The following is a 12,719-nucleotide window of genomic DNA, read 5'->3' as shown; positions in this document are numbered from 1 at the left end:
CCCAGACTTGCTCTGAAGGGAGGTGTTGATTCTCTAAAGCATGCAGATGCTGTTTTTTCAAAACACATTGGCACTTGAGGAGAGCTGAGGAGACTTCTTTAAGGAGCTAATGTGTAATTATTAGTTGTCATGGTAGACTCTAGCATTTGTCTCTGTTTTTGATTGTGGTGGTGTACATGGACAGAGTACTAAACAGTTTGAGCTCTGGTTTTGTGGCCTAATTATGCAAAATTAGCCTTAAGTGAGAAAATGAAACTGGGCTGGGAACTTTTAAATGTTGTGTATGTAAATGTATACATGTGGACATGTTTATGTATACATGTATAGGTATCACACAGATTCCTGCTAAGCAGATGGAACAATCTAGAACTTGGTCTCTGCTGTCTTCTCTGGCTTTCCTTGTTCCTGGATGTGGTCTTTCAAATCTTGTTTTATAATGGATGTACTTCCTTTCCAAAAACTCCTGTTGGGAAACTTACTGCAAGAGAATGACTCAAAAAATATTTATGGCTACAATTCCAGGGCTTGCATAAAGCCACAGTGGCTCTTCTCAGTAGTGTTATGTGCTGTCAGTCCTATCCACATTCAGTGGCATTGGCAGCTGAGCTGTACAGGGAGGCTCTGTGGGCCCCTCTGTTGGGGTGCTAGTTTAGAGAGGTAGTGTTACAGAGGACATTGTGTGGTTTAAGGAGATGTGGGAGTGAAGTTGGGGGCTGGAGTGTGAGTCAGACAAGGAGGAACTTGGGGTCTGAAATGGGGATGGAGGCTAGAGGCTTTGTGACTGACTCAGTGCTGGCTCTGAGATTTGTCTGCCTGTACTAACCACGCTGGTGCACCCGTGAATGATAAAACAGGATTGCCAAACCCCATCCGTTTCTTTTCATATTGTTCTCATTTCCAAAGACTGTCAAATGAATGCTTTGAGGATTAATAAAACCTACTTCATCTGCTGTTTTCCTTCCCACAGAGTTGAGAAAGCGAAAGGTACGCCTGAGCCACGCAGGCTGCTGCCACGTTATGTAGCCTTAGGCTAACCAGCAGGATGAGGAGTGAATTCCAGGCCTCTCTCCTTGTTATTAGGTAGAAATTGTCTTCCTGTCAGTGCTCAGTTGTTTACAAACATCCCATTGTAGCCTTGCCCCTTGTAGCAAAAGAGGCAGGCTGGCTTGTGGATGTCTCCCCCCCTCTATACGTTGCTATGAAGCTCTTAACAAATGCTTGTCACTTAGTTAATCAAATCATCCTGTTTGTATAAACCTGCTGCTGGTGGCGTGGCTAAATTTCCTTCCGAAGCAGTGGCGTTTGTTGATCCTTCAGAGGTAACACATTTTCAGCCAGATTTTTCCTGTGCTGTATGTGCCATTGAGTTTGTGTGTTCAAGCATTGTGATTGATTATGTCCTAGTGAGGAACATTTTTTTTCTGAAGAGCACACTTGAAGTGCAAGATGAAAGAAGGGAGTCCCTGTTGTGCCCTGACTCAAAAATATCCTTTTTAAAATGAGAACTTTAACCCGTTTGTTCTGTAAAGAACGGAGATCCAGGTGGCTGAATCCCCTTTGCTGGACATAGTAGTCTCTTCAGAATAATAATCAGAATGGGGAGATTTCCAAATGTTATAATCAGGGTTCATAATGAACACACCAAACTTAGATCTATTAGATAGCATTGCCGACTCCCTTATTGTAATAAAAATGCATTCCTGTGAAGGTCATAAAACTGAAAGGAGAAGTTGAACACCATATTTATAGGAAGTTTAGTGAATGGAAGTTTGTGAATTACCATGAAATAACATTCAGCTGCAATCTTCTCACCCTCCGCCTCACCCTTACGTTCTTCTAGCAGTTGTTATTTTGATTTTTGCCTTATTGAGCCCTTCTCAGGGTATAAATGTGCAGTTCTTGGACAGCAGAATCCAGGACTACTAAGCAGTCAGGGTATTAATGCATTCTACTGAATTGAAGTGGCACTGTGTCTTTGGTATACTTGAAAAATAAGCTGCTTTTTTTTTTTGTATTTGTGCTTCTCTGTTTTTAGGCCTTGAAGAGAGGGCACCTAAAGCACTGTGCTGAATCTCCACTGTCAATTTATCTTTAGAAATTGTAACAAGCAACTTTTTACGGTGTTATTTCAAAGGAGATGAGGATAGAGGATTGATGTAAAGGAGAGGTGAGGAAGATTGGTTTGAGATGCAGGGAAAAGAGGAAAATCACCTATGACCATGCAGTGAAACCACAGCTGTCGAATACTATCTACTCATTCATTTGTTTCTGTAAAGATTTTGTAAAGAGCGGATGGGGAGAAGCTGGGGTGATGACAGGACACACAGCAGACAGTGTTCTTTGAAAACAAAACAAAACATCTGACTCTTTGAGCAGTGCTTTAAACTGTTAGATTGGGCCAAATTGCATCAGCAGAGGCAAATGTTTGGTATGTGATTGGGTAATGGAATCACTTTATTATCCTACAGACACTTCCACAAACACACAATTTTTCAGCTTTATCAGTCATGAAAAACAATGAACCCGGGCCAAAGTAACATAATCAGACAGCCTAAATGAGATATTTTTTTTTCAGGCATTTGGGAATTGTAAGATATTTGGCTTGTAGGATAATAATAGCTTTACATCTGTACTTCAGCAGCGCTGCGCTGTTTCTCTCTCTCACTTAATGACTTTTCAAGGAATCAACAGAAGGGAACTGTCCCACCCTGACCCGATTTCCTAGATACCCTGTAAAGATTCCCGCTGGGAGTGGTACCCAGTTACTTTCGCACACAATATTAGTATTGTCGCTTACAAGTGGCTTAATTAAGTCTGGATGAAAGAAAAGGTTATGGCAAGGAGTGTTCCCACAGCTGTGACCCTGCAGTGCTTTTGAATTTGACAGTGTGAAGCAGCTGGGCCGTGTGCCCGTGGGCCCAGCCGGGCTGTGTGTGTCGGGCGAGGGGTGCTGCTGCTGTACCGTGTGGGTCAGGCCTTCCTCCCGGCTCCAGAGAGGCCCTGCAGTGCCAGATGTAGCTCTTAGGGGTTTGTTGTTAGCGACGGGTCCAGCTTTGCCCCGGTAATGTTTGTGTACTGATAAGTGAGGAAATGCATAACTTTTGCTACCAAGAGGTGATTAAATGCTTGGCTGCTGAAAACCAGATTTCAGACAATAAAGCAATTTCCTGTCTCCTACGGTTCAGGTCCTTTTCGAGGTTCCCATGTCTGTGCTGAGAACCAGAGTTTTACACCGGTGCTGGCAATGGTTTGCTGCCAGACGGGGGAAATGCAGCAATGACCATTTAAAGAGTCCTGTTGGAGGCTGGTACTGGTCTTACTTAGTACAAATGCAGGTACTGGATAGAATGGGGTGCAGATGTAACCAAGCTGGAATGAGCAGTAGTTCTTTACAATTCCAATCTCGCCTTTCAAGATTTCAGAAAAAAGAATAATTAAAAAAAAAAACTGCTATGAAGTTATGACCATGTTAGAGAAGGAATGTAATGTCCCTAGCAAGCTGGGAATAAACTGCAGAGAATGATTTGCAGTTTAAAGTAATAGACCACGGCTGATCCCATCGGGCAGTGCTGATACAGGGAGAGCTGGTTATGGGAGGCAGTGGTGTGCTAGAGCTGGGCTGGCTTCCTTCCCAGCTAGCTGGTGCAGGTCAGACCCCTGCTGAAATACTTGTTCCAACCTGAAGCATATAGTGTGGGCAAGAGGCAGATAAACTAGAGCATGCTCAGAGCAGAGCAGTGGGGACAGTCGTTGCTCAGAGGACATGGCCTGCAGGAGAGGTTTCCTTCATCTCTCTGTGTCAGAGAAGGCTGGAGTGGAATGCTGCCGAGGTAATGCTAATGCTAGTTATGTGGGGCACAACACAAGTGTTACTGGCCTTACCTTCTTACTCTAGTAGTTCCATTCACACTTCTAGATCAAATTCTGGTCCGTTTTTTCAGAGCCTTGCATTATGCCTTGGACACTTGGTGCTTCTATTTCAGTCCTGAAGAACAGCCTGTGTTTCCCAAGATCACGCCCTGTTTCTGCATGAGAAACTGACCAAAAGACACTGCCTGGCTTGTCATTCATTGCTCTGGGTTTGTTCATTTGATGAAGATCCTAATTGAGAAGTAAACATTGTTGTACTATGCTAAGTACTTGAGTCATGTTTCTAACTTCCTCTGCACCTCCAGATGAGGTACAGGAGCAACTTTAGAAGGGGCAGTGAAAGAGCAAATCCCCTCCGTTTGTGGAGGTGCCCACTACCATTTCTGTGCTCCCCACTGCCCTTGCTGAATTTACAGTGCAGATAAAATATCTGCTCCAGGGGAAACTGGAGATGAGAGAACTCAGCAAGGGCTGGCAGTGAGCTTCCTGCCAAGGGTTCCACACCCAAATCATCCACAAGAATTTATTCTGATCAACAAACGCTTGGTGGAAGACAAAGGCATTTCCCTCAGATCTGCTTTTCTTTCGTTTGCTTGTTTTCAGCTAAGAAGGAAGTAGCTGCAGACGGCATGAAGCCTTATCTGGCAGGTGAGGGCTGTTGTGCCCAGCGGGGCTATGGGGCTGCTGCGGGCAGGCTGTGGCCCCGTAGTACTGGGGGCAGTGGAACGAGCACAACTGGTGTGGGTCAGGTCAGGCAGGTGCTCAGATCTTGAGCTTCACTGTGGCTCAGACTGAAAACAGTCATTAGTATGTGTCTGTGTAAATAAACACCAGCCTGCTCAGAATGTTGAACCCCTTCTGTTGCACTGATTGCCAGTGCAAAACAGACTTTTTACACCCTGTGAGGCGTGGAATGTGTCTTCAACTTTACGCCTCTTTTCAAAGTGCAATAGTGCTAAATGGTGGAGATCGTACTTTCAATTTGTAAGCAAAACTGTAAATAAATTAAAAAAAAAAAAAAAGTCTGCCTATGGTAAATTGACATGTGGAAGTGACTGGTTAAAACATTATTTGGCTGTAAAGCAAAATGGTTTTATGGCTATGAGTGCTAGCACTGGAGAGTGAAGGTCTTCGAAGACTGCATCATAACCCGGAAGAAAATAGACCCCAGGAGCCCCAAACTGTTGGCCATTAATACAGTTCTATATTTTGTGCTCAGCTAGAGCTGCTGTATGCTTCTGTCTAGTCATTCTACTTAGAAAAGATAGAAATGATTGGATTTGATTATTCAGTCCTTTAAAAATAAGTAAAATACAAATCTCGATTCTGCCTTAAATCTGATGCTTCATTTCTGAGTTCCTTTACCCAGTACTGGCTTGTAAGAGCTAGGCCTTGATTAGAGTTTGGTTTACGACTAGCCTGATATAAAAATAGATTCTAAACATATTCCGAAATATGCTGTGAAATAGTCTTGAAATAATTTCACTTGCCGTTTTCTTTCTAAAGCCAGTTTTGAAGTGAAATCTTAGCTGACTTCATAGATTGTTGTTCAGCCACAGAATTTCAGGTTCAGTGTGATATTTCATGTCTGTGGATGTGCCATGCTGTAGCATGTTGGTTTCTGTGCATGTTTTTTTTTCTTTTTTTTCTTTTTAAATAGCATATTGCCAGCTTCTTCCTGCAGCAAAGCTACATGGTTGTTGACCAACTTGTCTGCATGCTTTGGATGCCTTCAGGCATGAGAAACCCCTTCCTCTGGGTCTGCAGACAAGTCCTCTGCTGGCTGGTCAGCGTGGTTCATTAAGCCCCTGACTCTGAAACCATGTGTCAGATTCATTTTGTTCTTGCTGTCACAATCTCAGTAATGTCACTGCTCACAAGGCTTGCAGGACTCGAGGCTTGGTCTCCGTTTATTCTCTGCTGTGCTTAAGGGCCAGGCTGTTGGTGCCCCCACTTCTTATCTGCGTTGTCCAGTTATTTCTTTCTGGTTTTTAATTTTTTTTTTCTGAAGTTTTTAAAGATAGCTTTAAAGTATTATCTCAGCATTACAGGCATAAACTCACAAAACTGGCACTGTGCATAAGTGGTGTGAACCGTATTCATGTCCAAGATAGTCAGGCAGCGTTCTTTCTGCAAGGTTTATCTTGTTTTCATTTTGATAGTTGAAGCAAATGGACAAAGAAAAGAAAGGAAAGGCACCACCTCTTTTTTTTCTTGTTGTTTTTTTTTCCTCTGTTTCGATTACAGTGAGAGACAGGTGAGAAAACAGCACATACGTGTTTGATTCCAAAGGATGATAGGGGTGGGTTTTTTTTGTATTTTATTTGAGGAGATCTTTGGATTAAAACAGTTGCCTGACTTCTGGTATGTGATCTTTTTATTAAAAGCAGAATGAAGTTTCTTGTCGGATGATATGCAGGTTTTCTTCAAATAACTCTAAGTGTCCTGGAAAGGAAGTGAAAGTCTCTAGAGATACTATTTTGTATCCTGTCTACCAATTACATGTTTTATTTTTTTTAGAAATCGTTATAAAAGCTCTGAGATGAAGCCAAGATTTAAGCATGACCGAGGCCTCACAAGAGAGCTCTTGAGACCAATTCCACAAAACAAAGTCCTGTCAGCCTTGATGCGTCAGTGAAGGAACTCCTGAAATTCCAGTAAACCGAATGCATGGCGACTCTCATTGATGTGTCGCTTAGCAGGCTATAGGTTTCAGATGTCTTTCATACCATTGTTTTAATTTCAAACTATGAAAAGATTTTTATGAACAAATCTAATATTAGTACGTATGTCCTAGAGACAGAGAGGGTGGCTGGGCAAGCATGTCTGAATTCATCCAGGAAAAATGAAGACACGTGGTTTTTTCCATGCAGAAGCTTATCTTCCAAAAATCCTAGTAAAGATGAGCCAAATGAATGCAATAAATGTACTAATGTTTCACTTCTGGCATTTTGTCCATATAAAAAAAAGGAGTGCAATAAAGATAGATCCTCTGATCCCTGGATTGCACTGAGTCCAGCTGCAAGGGCGGCAACTGCAGGGCACAGTGCTGGGGGAAAGAGCTCTGTCCAAAATCAGCCCAGATTAGGGAGCTTCAAATCCATACTGCAGTCTTTTTAAGGGGAAAAAAAAAAGAAAAACAACCAGCAGTGTCTCCATTTCTGCCAGTTATCGATACAAATGCTTTTGGCAGGAATAGACCAAGCTGCGTATTTGTGAGGCGCTCAGCTGAGGGTATAGGGAATAAACTAAAATACTGGTGGGATCAAAAGCATTTCTGCGCTGGGCTGGGGTTTTGCTGCTGCGGTTGGTGGCAATTAGAGGTGCACGAGCCTTGCTGTTCCAATTGCCTTTGCAAAGTGGTATTTATGTGGTGTCCAAAAATGTCTGCTCAGCAAGATCCATCTAGTCTTCATATTTTAAGGTAGTTTTTGGAACTGCCTGTAACACATTTAAATAAAGTGCTTCCATAACCCTTTGGAGAATTAGGACCTGTCATTAAAATACGTTTAACTGAATTATTAGTTTTGTCAAATAAAGCAGTTTTTAAAAGCATATTTTCCTCTATTATAGTATGTTTTATGAGCTCCTTATAATGTTAGCAAGGTTAAAATTCATTTTTGTGGAGTAAGTTTAATTAGCTCCTATATGGTTTTTCCCTTCTTATTTTGGTGAAAGAATGTTTTCTTTTTCTTTTAACAATTGCATGTAGTATAGATCTGTAAATCACAGAAACTTTGGTTATAATTTATGTTACAAAATAATTCTTATTTCAGCTTGGCACTATCCATTTTATATCATGTATACTATTGACAAATGAACGCTCTCCGCCATCTTTGTCTGTGGTTATCGCTATTACTGACACGGTCCTGGTCTGTTGCTTTTTAGTAAACCCAGCTCTATAGGTAGGGCAGCGTTTATCAAGTTGGGTGACAGGCAGTGAGTACAAGCATGTTGAGCAGTGTAGGGCATGTGACTGCCGAGGGACTGCTGTGCTTGCGTAGCTCACATGGTTGGTACCTTACAGCAGCATGTAAGGGAGATGCAAGTGTTTTATACCAGAGGGGGTTTGGTCTAGTGAAACAGTGAGCATCCAAATAGAGTTGTTGGATTTAAGGGCATAACTATGTATTTAAATGCTTTGGTAGACAAGGGCTGCAGCAAAACCAGACTCAATGTATTAGGCTGACAAAACACATTGTGCCTATGCACAATATACCTATTTGAACTTAACCTGCTGATTGCTTTTAGTAAAGCTGTAGCTCTTAAAATTTTAATGTTGTCTGAAGCGGCATATAAACTTTGAAGTGGCTTGAATTATGATGTTTCCAAAAAGGAAAAAAAAAAGTTCTATTGTCTATTCAGTAGATTCAGGGTACATTTGCACGTCAGTATCCAGTGACTGTCACTGAATTTATGTGATAAAATCTGAGGCTACAAATGTGAGATGAACTTGAAGTCAGTAAGTCAGGAATGTCCGACCGAGCAGCCCTGTTTCTGCCAAAGGCATTCTTCTATGTATTAAAGGGGATGAATTGAAAAGCGCTGTGGTGGAGAGAGCTTCCTGCTGCACTTCTGGTAGCTGTCTGCCTTCCATGCTTCTGCAGCTGTTTTCCTTTGGAGCCTTTCCAGAGAAAGTCATTGCTGATCCAGAAAATGTGTTGTTTCATTAAATTTCATGGCTATCTTATGTTGCATCACATTTAGCTCTATCGTGAATAAACACTTGCTCAAATCCATGTAGGATGTAATCCTGTGGTGTCAGTGAAAGTAATTCTTGATGCATCCCTGTCCCTCCCAGTGTTGCATCTTGAAGACTGGGGTGTCCTGGATGCACTGTCTGCAGCCCAGTGCAAACCATGGAGCAGGTTTGCCATGGGAAGACAGCATAGCCTGTCACTGTGCAGCCTTGCGGGCCCTTTGGCTGTGGGATTTCTGACCCTGTGAGGGGTCCCACGGCTGCCAGGGGCACCTGTGGCACCAGCCAGTGGCTTCCAGGTGTGTGGTGAAGGCCTCCCTTCATGCCTGTTTCCTGTGGCAAGAGCCATCCCTGTGGGTCCCCAGTGGTGATTTGGGTGAACACTGTGTACCAGTTAGAGGAGGTTAGATAATCTAGGTGGATAACTCTCATTAGTTTTTCACTGGTATACGTGTACATTTGCACTGGAGAGTGGAAATGGTGCTTCTAGCTGGTGTGCCATGGAACAAAAGGTCTCTCTGTGTCAATCCAGTTGCAGTTAATCTCCTGTCCAAAATTTATTTCCATTCCACCTCTGAGCAGCTGAGAGGGTAGAAATGAGAAAGTTCTGAATTCCTGCTGTGTTTGTAACTTTCATCTTCATATTAGGAAGATATTTGGGAGGGGTGGTGCGTCATCATGGAACAGTTCTGTTTTCTGGAACTAATTTAATGGTTGAGTACCTCAGACAGGAGAGGACGGAGGGATTTAGAGTTGGGCAATATGAATGTCAACACACTGAGCTGCAGTGGGTTCTGTCTGTAACTGTGCAAAGAAATGTTGTTTGGCTGTGTTCAGCATTCACGTACTGCTACCAACTGCTGCATTCCTTGAGTGTGAGCATGTCAATACTAAACATTATCGTTACTTTATTATTATTTTTTTTTTTTTAATTCTGCCTTTGCATTTATTGAAGTCAGTGAGATTTTTTGTGACCGGATAGGTCATTCTGAAGCTTTTTTTGTTTCGTTGGTCCTTTTGTTTGTTTGTTTTTAACATAGTGCTAATGTTCTTCCTCTCTCCTTCCTTTCTTTCAAAATCTGTTATTTCTTTAAGCTCACTTTGCTGTGTGAAAACCAATGGAGGCATTCTGCAGATTCTCAGCTGTTAAGCTGCATGTGGCTTTTCCAGAATGGGAGATAGGTGCCGGGATTCACAAGCTGAGGATTTAATGATGAGAAATGGGAGGGGTTGTGAGAGGTCCCTGCTCTTTCTTCCTCTTTCCTTTTCCTCCACTTCCATTTCCAACGTCATTAATCTGTGTGTTATTTGCAGGAGATCATACTGAAAAACTGTGTCAGGCACACAAGTCATCCCACTTTTGGAGGGGTAACTTGTGCTGTCATTCAGGTCGTTGCTACATGCCCTTATGCAGTGTAGAAGCATTTGTCAGAGGTTTTTCAGGTACTGTCACTCCTAAACATACTAACAGAGCAGGCACATCTCCAGCTGTTAGATTTACTTTCTTTGAGGAGAATCAAACTAGAGACTTAACAAATACTGTGTGTGCTTATATCATATGTGAAACTTTCTGATGGCTTTTTAATTGAACCTAGAAAACAATCTGTGAAGTTACTGCTGTAAGTAGAGTTTTGGTTATGGTATGGGACAAGTTACAGAAACAGATGACTGTATTTGACAGATAAATACAGTGCTTTTTAACAGTGCCATAGAAACTTATTATGTACTCAGAGACTTTAGCCAAGTTCTATAAAATACGCATGTGCTTATTTATAAAGTAAATTGCAATAAAGTAATTTCAAGACCAGCCCCCAATGAACCAGAAGTCTGTGGTAACAGCTGCTGAAAACAAAAAGCTACTCAAGTCTCCTTCTAGGCTGGTGATAGGAAGGTTTCTTTGCTCTATGGCTTAATTTGCAAGTGGAGAGCTGGGAAGGAAGGGCTGTGGCAGGTGACTGATATGGTCACTTTCCTTATGCAATAAAGGTAGGAGCACAAGTGCAGTAGGCATTACCTTTGCAAGAGTTTTATGCTAGTTTTGATCCCAGAAGCTTTAAGAAAGAAGACGAAGTGCCAAATGTAAGCTCTACATCAGCGGGAAGTATCCTTAATAAATCAAAGAACAAATAGTTTTGACACAAATATGTTTATTGAAGGTAACCGTGGATGGATGACAAATACACAACCATTTTTCAAAGGGTCCTCAGGCAATTAGTGAGATAATTCGTCAGTGTTGATAGGAAGAGGGGAGAGGGTAAAATCCTCCTTAAGTTTTAACATACCATGGTGTGGAGCACCAGGGTGGACTAACAATATCTTCTGTGTGAGTTTTATTATTTGGCAAGATCCACTATGACTAAATCTCAAAAGACTGTTTTGGGGGGGATTCTGTTTTCTTTAAAGTTGCATTTATTTATATATAATACAGTTCGTTAGCAAAACAAAACCCCAAAAAACCTAACCCTCTCCCCACCCCCCCGAGGGGGAAAGAAAAAAAGCTGTTATCAAACCATGTATGGTCTTGATTTGTGAAATGTTTCTAACTGCTGGCTAAACAGGGCTGGAAGTCTGTGTAGCTGTGAAGGCAGTCACTTGCTTGTCAGAACTCAGAGTACTCGTGTTAATCACAAAGATGAACAGAAAAGTTGACCTGGCCTCTGTCAGCAATCCTCTTCTTAAGTCAGGGTATCTTCTGCACTATATTTTTCTCCTTTATATGACTGTATCTGTTGATGTTTTCTTACTACTTACCATGCAGTGAGGAATGTTGTTCTTAAACATCCAGGTATGGATATGGAAGTACAGCAACCTAACTTTAACTTACTTAATAACTAGTTAACAGAACACTTGCTTAAATCACTGCAAAACCACCTTATATTTCAGTGAGAATATGAGTTCTTTTCATTATTCAATTAAAAAAAAAAAAGACATTTTTATACTGATATGATTTGCTTGGACAAAAGTCATGGGTAGAAGTCAGTGCCAGATAATTTTTAAGATGTTGAAACCTGAAAACGAGTGAACAAACCAAAATAAATAAATGACCCCATTTTATGAAAGAGAACTGTAATGGGAACCAGACTCATATCCAATGAGCCTCCAGATACGGTCCACGCTTGCTTTGAAACTGTAATCACTGTCTGGCTATGTATGTGGGACACACAGGAACATGTCTGCTTTGTGAGATAATGGTTTTGGGTCTGCGGCACAGCTCAGCCTTGGATCCAGAGCTCACCCCTCAGCTCGTGCCCACCTCGTCCCTCCCTATCCCAAGCCCATTGCTTGAACTGATGGTGTAGGTTTTGTGAGGTCTTCGTGGTTCTAGGAGGTTGGTTTTTTTTCCTTCTTGCCCTTTGGTGAGGGAATGTGAGTGTTGTTGAGCTTCCAAGACTGTTTCTAGGCAGTTTTTAGTAATCAAGCAGGAAACTGTAAACATCAGATCTATTTGGATTTTAATTAGTAGTTTTCTGGAAATGGTTTGCTTGTTAATCTGTGAAAACTCACAGCTGTCAGCTAAAATTTAGTTGAGAATTCTCTTTAATAGTTGCATTTTTTCTTCTAAGAATGCTCACATTCAGATTAAGGTCCCTAAGGAGCGGTTGTCTTAATGCTAAGCATGTTGGCCACTGCATGAAATGGAATAAGGCTTGCCATGTTCCCCACCTCTGGTGAAGCAGGACAAGCTTGCTGACTTCCCTTGCTGACTTCCCTGACATACCCTTGCCTTACAGCAGCAGATGAACCAGGCTCTTCTATTAAGGATATTTCCTCGTTTGGACGAGGGTAACTAATACAGTAAGACTGCTGGCTTACCTATCAGCTCCAGCAAATGTGCACCAATTCCCTCTTACTAAATAAATAAAGCCTACATGAAGACTGCTTATTTCTGTTCCATTTTTTGTAAGTGTAATACTATGTACTGCAGACACTTCTGAAATGCTGAATGTAACTGAGAGATATTCAAGCAGATTCTAAGAGGTGTTTGGCTTTCCACAGTTCCTTCTGTCACACCCTTTTGTCCGATGTTCTTACATGTGCATGAAGAAATTCATCCTCCTTTGTAAACTGTCTAAATGCCCCATGCAAACCAAATTTCTGTTTATTGATTTATACAGTCGACTTGAAGACATTCTTGGTAGCATGAGTCTGA

General features: G+C 41.8%; 1 protein-coding gene across 43 annotated transcripts in view; it reads left to right on the top strand.

The window, feature by feature from the left end:
• Window positions 1-12,719, top strand: part of MICAL2 (microtubule associated monooxygenase, calponin and LIM domain containing 2) — a 159,770-nt gene that overhangs the window by 65,517 nt on the left and 81,534 nt on the right. The window lies entirely within an intron of this gene.

Source organism: Gallus gallus, chromosome 5 (genome assembly GCF_016699485.2).
Source record: "Gallus gallus isolate bGalGal1 chromosome 5, bGalGal1.mat.broiler.GRCg7b, whole genome shotgun sequence".
Taxonomy (NCBI): Eukaryota; Metazoa; Chordata; class Aves; order Galliformes; family Phasianidae; genus Gallus; species Gallus gallus.
Note: the sequence above shows the minus strand (reverse complement) of the source record. Positions and strands in the feature narration are given on the sequence as shown.